Source organism: Gossypium arboreum, chromosome 9, assembly GCF_025698485.1.
Source record: "Gossypium arboreum isolate Shixiya-1 chromosome 9, ASM2569848v2, whole genome shotgun sequence".
Classification (NCBI taxonomy): Eukaryota; Viridiplantae; Streptophyta; class Magnoliopsida; order Malvales; family Malvaceae; genus Gossypium; species Gossypium arboreum.
In genome coordinates, this window is record NC_069078.1 from 10,319,645 (window position 1) to 10,328,020 (window position 8,376).

Genomic DNA, 8,376 nt, shown 5'->3' on the forward strand with positions numbered 1-8,376 from the left:
TCATGGTTTTAATTATATTAGCTAGAGAAGATACATGGGCTGTTAATGAAGTGATTGCATCAAGCTCGATGGTACAGACATCTCTCTTACCTGACCCAACTCTAGTGGTTGGATACTGATAATTGTTGTTGGCAATCTTTTCCAAGATCTCGTATGCTTCATTATAAGTTTTGTCCAACAATGTACCACTGGCAGGCGTATCAACTAACACCTTTGTGTGCGCATTCAACCAATTGTAAATCATCTCTATTTGAGTCTAGTGCTAGAATCCATGCATCGAACATTTCCAAATTAACTCCTTAAATCATTCCCAAGCTTCATATAATGTCTCGTACTCTATCTGCCAAAAAGATATGATGTCATTTCTAAGCTTGGCATTCATATTTGGGGGATTATACAATAGCGACAACCTCTAGCAAAGATCATTCCATGATGCCACTGTTCCCAACGGAATAGAATTTAGCCATGTTCTTGCACGATCTTTTAAAGGATATGGGGATAGCTTAAGTCTTAAGGTGTCTTTAGGAACACCTTGTTGTTTGAATGAATCACATACTTCTAGAAAGAGTCTTAAATGTAATCGTGGGTCTTCAGTAGGGAGTCCATTGAATTGTCCTACGGTTTGTAACATCTGAAACATTACCTGTTTCAGCTCATATTTGGTCTAACTATCCCTAGATTCAAATCATCCAGCATTGGGACGACATGCTCTCTAATTGACCTATCTCGATCATCCACCACACATCCAATTGAAGGATTTTCATTGCGATCATTTAGATTACCATTAAGATTATTCTCGTTTCCAGCCATTTTTCTCAATTCTTTTCTCTTTCTATGCAAGGTTCTATCAATCTCCGGATCAAAAAGGTATTTTGTGTTAGCAGGAATGCCTTTTCTCATGCTCTGATGGAAAACCTGTGAAAAGTAAATAAACTAAGTTAAATAAAACTACTAAGTAAAATAATCGAACCAAATTTCACCAAATTGTCATTCCTTAGCAACGACACCAAAAACTTGTCGTGTGTGAATATGATATGCAATTTGTTCAAGTATACACGTCAAATCAAGTAATAAAGTGATACGTGAGTATTGTTCCCACGAGGATCAGATTGAGGCACAATAGTGATCAAGTTATTATAATAAAATGTGATTAATGCTATGACAAAGTCAATGATAAATATGCACTGACAATTAGTGGAGTAATAACATAAGCAATACATGGAATTAGTGAATAACTGAAAATGCTATGGGAAAATGAGAGTAGAAATGTAATGACAGTAACGAGAGTGATTATCCAAATAGAATGTAAAAAAAGAAATAGACAATTAAATATGTTGTGACAGATACTACGACAAAGAATAAGGATAGAGTGATGTTGATTTGGAAGGTCGGAATTACCTAGAATCGACCCTTATTGTCAAAATGCATTGGCAAAATTGTAACTACTTTACTGAACAGAAGAATTCTAAAATGGCCTACCTATCGCAAGAGTAAAAGCTCAAGTTACCTTTTCCGTGTCTATAGGATTTCTAGATATCTTGCATGGGTTCCTTTTGTATGATCGTGACTCTATGTTTAGAGTCGACTACAATTGTCTACAGAATACTTGCTCATTTCATTTAATTTTAACCCAACCAATCCAACCCTTTCAGAATTAGAATAAGTTTATAAGTATGCGAACAGTCTTCTATGTCTAGAGATCATTTGCATTTTAATTAAGAAATAAGAACAATCAAATGAAACAATAAAGCAAATTAGATATATACTGCATCTATAGAAACAGTTTAAGGTTTCATTCAAAGTAATTCCAACCCTATGAGATTTAGCTTATAGGTTGAGAAATAAAATCCCAAACCAAAATATTATCCGAAATTATGTTCAAGTACTTTCATTCAATCTTAAGTAGAAACTAAAATGCCCTAAAATGCAACAAAATGGACTTAAGTAGAAGCAATTAGCTAGGTTTAAAGGCATGAAATATAACTCTTTTTAAAAGTTATCACGTGTGAAGAAAAAAAATTGTACGCCAAGTAAAACATTCAGTGGTATTTCTCTAATTTAAGTAGAAAATATTAGCATAGCAATTCTGACCAAAGTAAACATGTATATCTATATGCACATATCTACCATATACTTATAACTTGAAGTTATCGAGCTTAACGTTCTCAATATAAACATGTTACGTGTACAAAACTAACACTACATCATCTTGCTTCAACACAATCTATAGAGACAATTCATTATACTCATAATAATACTATTTTAAACTTTTCAATATCAAAACATGCCTTTGTCGGTCCTATTTCCAATTTACCACTTCTAATATTACCTAATTCATTTGTTTCAATTAATATACAATCATTTTTAGGTTTAATACGAGTTTACAAAAACTAAAATCCTATAAACTTATTAACTATTTCCTCTCATACCAATAATCATATGCAATCATAATTAATTCATTAAGATCACTAGCATCTTAGTATAACATACTAGATTTGAGACCATTTACAATTCAGGTCTCTTTAACTTTATTTAAATCAAAACAAAAATACAATCATTGCTAAACTGGAAATCGACCTTTGGATGCAAAAATCAATCACTTAAAAAATCATACATCACTTAAATATAATCATTTTACATTAGTTAAACTTTTTCCAGACTTACGAGCTTACAAAAGCTCAATTGCTAAACCGTACTGAAATAGGACTAAATTGTAGAGTTTTAAAGGTTTCATAGTAGGTATCGATACCATTTTAAATTTTGATGTTTCATAGAATCAAATTAAGTCAAGAGGTATCAATACTAGACTTGAAGTAATGATACCTACCTTTCGGTGTTGATACCTTCACTTAGTATCGATACTATTCAGCATTCTATTTTACTTCATTTTCAAACAAAACTTCAATAGTATCGATACCATCGATACCATTTTAGGAGTCTATTTTTAAAAACGTGCTTGGAAAACACTAAGTATCGACACCTTTACCTATGGTTTTGATACCTTGAAGCCAAAAATGTCAAAATCTTGTATTTTTGGTCCCCTTTCATACTCAACTCACCTCAAACAAAATTGGTGCTTAAGAACACCTTGCAGCCTACACAAAATCCATACATATCATAACACAACACATTCATTCAACAATTCCCTAATCAATAAACTTTCATACATCAATATAGCCCATAAACATAGCATTTCTAACTTGTAACATTCTCAATCATTCTCGTTTCTATAATCATTCCAAAACAACCAACTCAATAAGGCACAATTTTTGCATTACCCATACCATTTCAATCCATCTATTTAATAGCTCATTTAACATATCACATAAAACATGTCTAGAACATACACCAATAACCATATTCATTCTACATATCAACTTTAACATTTAATCCTACAATTCCTTGTCAAGAATGCATGTCATACTTTAACCAACTGCTAAAGGGTTCCATACCAATTCACTTCTTATTTTACCAATTCACCTATATAAGTATTCAAAACATGGTCAAAACATACTTATACCAATAAGGGACAAATCATTTATGTTATGTAACACTTTATACTCGATTCGATCGCTAGGTCTAGGTATCGAATGTCACAATTAACTTGAATATCTTAACAAATTTTCTAATATGATTTAGGTGCATACTTGGATAATCTCAAATTTCAAAATTTAAGTTCTACTAAGCTCATATCATACAAGTGATAAATTCTTACAACTTTAATGCCCTATTAAACCTAGCAGTTATTTACACACTTTAATTTAAGACTTTGATACAGATATAATCTCTGAGTGGCCTCTAAGGGTGCCTTTCTGTATACATGAAACAACTATTGTGCCCATCACTAGAATCTGAAAGTGTCTGGCTTGGTCTTTCCACTCAATCCCCTAGTCTTGATCTACTTTGCATACAAGCAGTAAACTTCTATAAGTTCGGAAGAACTTAGTGAGATCTTGTGCATTGATATGCATAGATTTAAAACCCCCTGAAGTTCGTAGGAGAATTCATAAATTTCCCTAGCGTAGCAAATGCCTTGCTTTTATTGAGCTAACTTCCAATGGAAATAGTCACTAGCCGTAACTATGTTTTATCAAACATTACTTTCCTATGGGTCTTGACTCTATTTATCATTATTCCAAACTTTCCTTATACCTTTCGAAATGTGTCTCATCACTAACGCTTGTATTTGCCCACGCGGATTAGCAACAATATTGGCATTTTAACTGAGGCTTCGCCATAACTGCTGATCCCTTCCTTGATCCATTTAATCCACCTTGAACTCCATATGTATTTGTCGTACTATTTCAGCATCCTGAATAAGGTCTACTATCCTCATGGCAAACTTGAATATGATACTTGACTGACTAAATCAAGATCCTCCTTTTTTTCTGGCGGACTCAGACCCGTATTGTAACTCCAAGGTACTTATTCACCTTAGTCCAAACTTTTAAGATACTCCAATTAATAGATAGTTCCCAGCAGACTATCTCTTACTCAAGTATCCCTTGGCAGCCTCCACCTTTAGTAGTCCCACATGGTCTTCCTATTTTATATAGCCCCAATAGACTTCCTTTTTTCTATACTATCTTTCGACAGACTTTCCACCCAAGGTAGTCCTTAGTGGACTACCTCATTTGATAGTCCTTATGGATTTTCCTGCGTTACACAGTCCTATCTTGACATCCTTTTTCTCTTTAGATCTTTGGTAGACTTTGCCGAATAGACTATTTGTCTTAGAATTTGTTTCATTGACTCACTTTATCGCACCCAATACTAGAATACTCGCCAACCATTGGAAAACTCATAATATCAGTTACTTCATATCTTGAAGTAGGTATCCTTTCAATTACCTCTACCTTGTTAAGACTACATATACCAATTCCTCTTTTAGTCCCAATTTGGCAGATTCCCACATTAACTGGCTCTTCTCAAACACTTCTACCAGCTTTTCTTATCTTCGTAGTTTGGCGGTTTTCTCACTATCTTGTTTACCCACGCTCTCATATGCGCTAGGATCATTTTGTTTTATTTCACATTGTGTGAGTCATACCTCGATTGCTCCTTTTATGCCCTGGAGGGCCTCTTGGTTATTTGTTTTGGCGGATTTCATTTGCTGCCATAACCTACCTATGGCCTTACACAATAGGATCCCATGCTTACTGTCTTAGGAAACATCATATGTTGCTATAGCCTGGCTATGGTCTTACATGATATAGCTCATTTTACTTTCTTGGTGGGCTTCACATGTTGCTAAACCCAACTATGGTCTTACACAATACAACCCTATGTTTACTATCTTGGTAGATTTCTGATTTTGAGAAATCAATAAACCTTTTTTGAGGTGTCACCCCGAAGGACCTATAAACCGTTTACACTGTGTTGCCCTAAAAGACTAGTCAATAACCTTGTCACGGTTTAGGTCCATAGAGTTGATAGATCATCGTCATGGTGTCATCTAGTGAGCCAGTAGATACTTTTCCTTGATGCCACCAAAACTCCCTTGAATCCCTATTTTAGTCTACCCATTCCTCCATTATGCCAATTATTCCTATCTTCCTCTACCCTGTCAATGTAACACCCATCACCCGTATCCAACTTCGGGACAGGGTTTGAGGCGTTACCAGACTTAAACATTAACAAACATACAAACCGGGTCACCAAATTTTGCCCAAAATTAAAACATTTCAAACACATGCATATCGTCCCTTATACAGGCCTTCGAAGCCTATAACATACATCAAGGTGGTTTGGGACTAAACCGAGAACTTTGAAAATCTTTGGGCAACTTAACCAATTTTTCTTTCTTTGGAGAGTCACACGCCCGTGTGGCTTGGGATACGCCCGTGTCCTCAGCCCGTGTAACTCTCTGTTTATGATGTCAGCAACCTTTTAAGGGCACACGGCCAAGGCACACGCCCGTGGCCAGAGGCTGTGTCCTCCATACGACTGAGACATACATCCGTGTCTCTACCCGTGTGGTCAAAACTTAGGCTAATTTCCAAGCCTTTATGTCATTTTCACATGCACACACATACATTTGACCTTGTCATCTTATTAATCACTTATACCATTATGTTATGGTTATTAACTTATATATCAACATCCATGTTCAGGGCACTAACAACTTATTACCATATCACACAATCATTCCATGACCATGACCGCCTCCAACGGTCCTAAGGCATTCATCGTGTACACATGCCATATACTTCTCATACATAGTGAACAAGCACAATCACATAACCACATCACAAGACATTAACACATATCATGGATACATCTCATGGCTATAAACAACAAATCAATATAAGTCAATACCTTTGGCTAATCACAACAATAGTCATCATAGAAAAACTAAGTCCCTATACATGCCACTCACTTGAAAACATTTAACATACACATATCAATACTCCACGGATAATGGCTCAATAGTGTGATGCTACCTCCGACGATCCCCAACCCCGAGCTGACCTGACAAAACTAAAAGAAATGAAAATGAGGGAGTAAGCTGTACGCTTAGTAAGCTCGCATGAAAATAATAAGCAATGAATAACATGCTATTTTCATATTCTTTCTATTATTCAAATTCCAGCTAAGCTATTTTCTCAAGTCATAGTCATTAAATTATTTATATCCGGAGCTACGGAACTCAAAGTTAATATCCGTTAATTTTCCCAAAAACTAGACTCATATCTCTTATTACCATAAAATTTTCAGAATTTTTGGTCTATCCAATAAGTACATTTTATTATTCAAAGTCTCTCCTGTTTTGCTGTTTGATAGCTTCGACCTTTCTTCACTAAAATTTATTTATCTCATAGTACCAGACTCGGTTAATGTTCCCGTCTCTTTCTTCTAAAATTAGACTCATTGAGGATTTCATTCATATGATTCCTAAGTCATAATTATTTTTTTATAATTTCTAGTGATTTTCCAAAATTAGAATAGGGGATTCCGAACTCATTCTGACTCTATCTCACGAGAATTCGAATATCTCATAATATTAAATTCTTTTTCTTGTACCATGTGTTCTATGTGAAACTAGACTCAATAAGCTTTCATTTCATATTTAATTAATTTTCACTATTTTTGGTGGTTTTCAAAGTAGGAGTAATGCTGCTGTCCAATTTTGTTTTGGTATAATATAATGTTCACTATCATAAGATCATTTCCAACTAATCATGAACTTACCATTTCATGGATCCCTTACACATTTTTCACAATAGAGCTTAATATAAAAGTCATTATTTCTCATGGGCATACTTAGTCATACATCCCAAGTATAGGATAATTCCCTATCACATGCACTCAACCATCAAATTAGTCTCATGAAAAAACATCATAGTATTAATCTTAGTTGAGCTCAATAATTCATGAATTTCTGTTCTCATTTCTCATTTTGATCTTGTGGAATTTCTCGAGAATCTCGATGGATAGCCATTTACATTCAAATCATACAAGTGATCATTTTCAAGCACGCACTCCCGCGAACCTCACATCTTACGGCGGGATTACTAGTCCAGGCTAAATCCCTTATGATGATAAACACCCTCAATGAGCTCGGATCTGAATTACCAGTCCAAGCTAAATTCAGACCCTAATTCGGATTACCCCTCCGCGCTAAATTTGTTTACACGTATTCTTCGGGAGGCTAGATCACTTTAGGAACACCCGTCTGGGCTAGATCCTTTTTATTCCGAGATCAGCGGATTACCCGTTCGGGCTAATTCCTTTTCTGCAACACATGCAAGATCTCGTATCAATTAAGAATGGCGTATCCATTATCTCTTATTTATTTAACCGCGACATTTATCATTTTGTCATATTTATTACTAACACATTTCATGGATTTTTATGCCATGATTATATACAACCATCACACATTCATAAAACATGTATTTAGGCATATTAGAGGTTTACTTTAAGTTATACGAACTTACTCATCGAAATCTCGTCAGGTACAACTATGTAGCAATTCATACAACCCATGTAATAGTAATTTAACATTCAATTCATGTAATAATAATTTGCTATTCAATTTCACATGACAGAACGAGCATTACATTTTCCATATCATACACACCATTCATCAACTTCTCTTAAACATATTAAATCATACAATTTATGTCATATCAATATAGAATTAAAATTCATGCATGGTATTGAATTATTATTAACACACAAACTTACCTCGGATCCAGAAATGACAATTTACCAGTTTAGTCCATAACCTTGTATTCTCCCGAGTTAAGCCCGAATCTCGATTTCCTTGATAAATAAGCTTGGAAAGCTTGAAAACCCTAGCCATGTTGTTTTTCATGAGACATTCGGCCATGAGGAAGAATATGAGCAAATTTGGCTTATTTTGGCTTTTCA

The 8,376-nt window shown here is 34.8% G+C and overlaps 1 non-coding gene across 1 annotated transcript; it reads left to right on the forward strand.

Annotated features, from left to right (window-relative positions):
- The first annotated feature begins 266 nt into the window (after positions 1-266).
- LOC128281267 (small nucleolar RNA R71) lies at positions 267-373 on the forward strand. Its single transcript, XR_008271480.1, has one exon. It is a non-coding gene; the product is annotated as a small nucleolar RNA R71 (small nucleolar RNA).
- Positions 374-8,376: the final 8,003 nt, after the last annotated feature.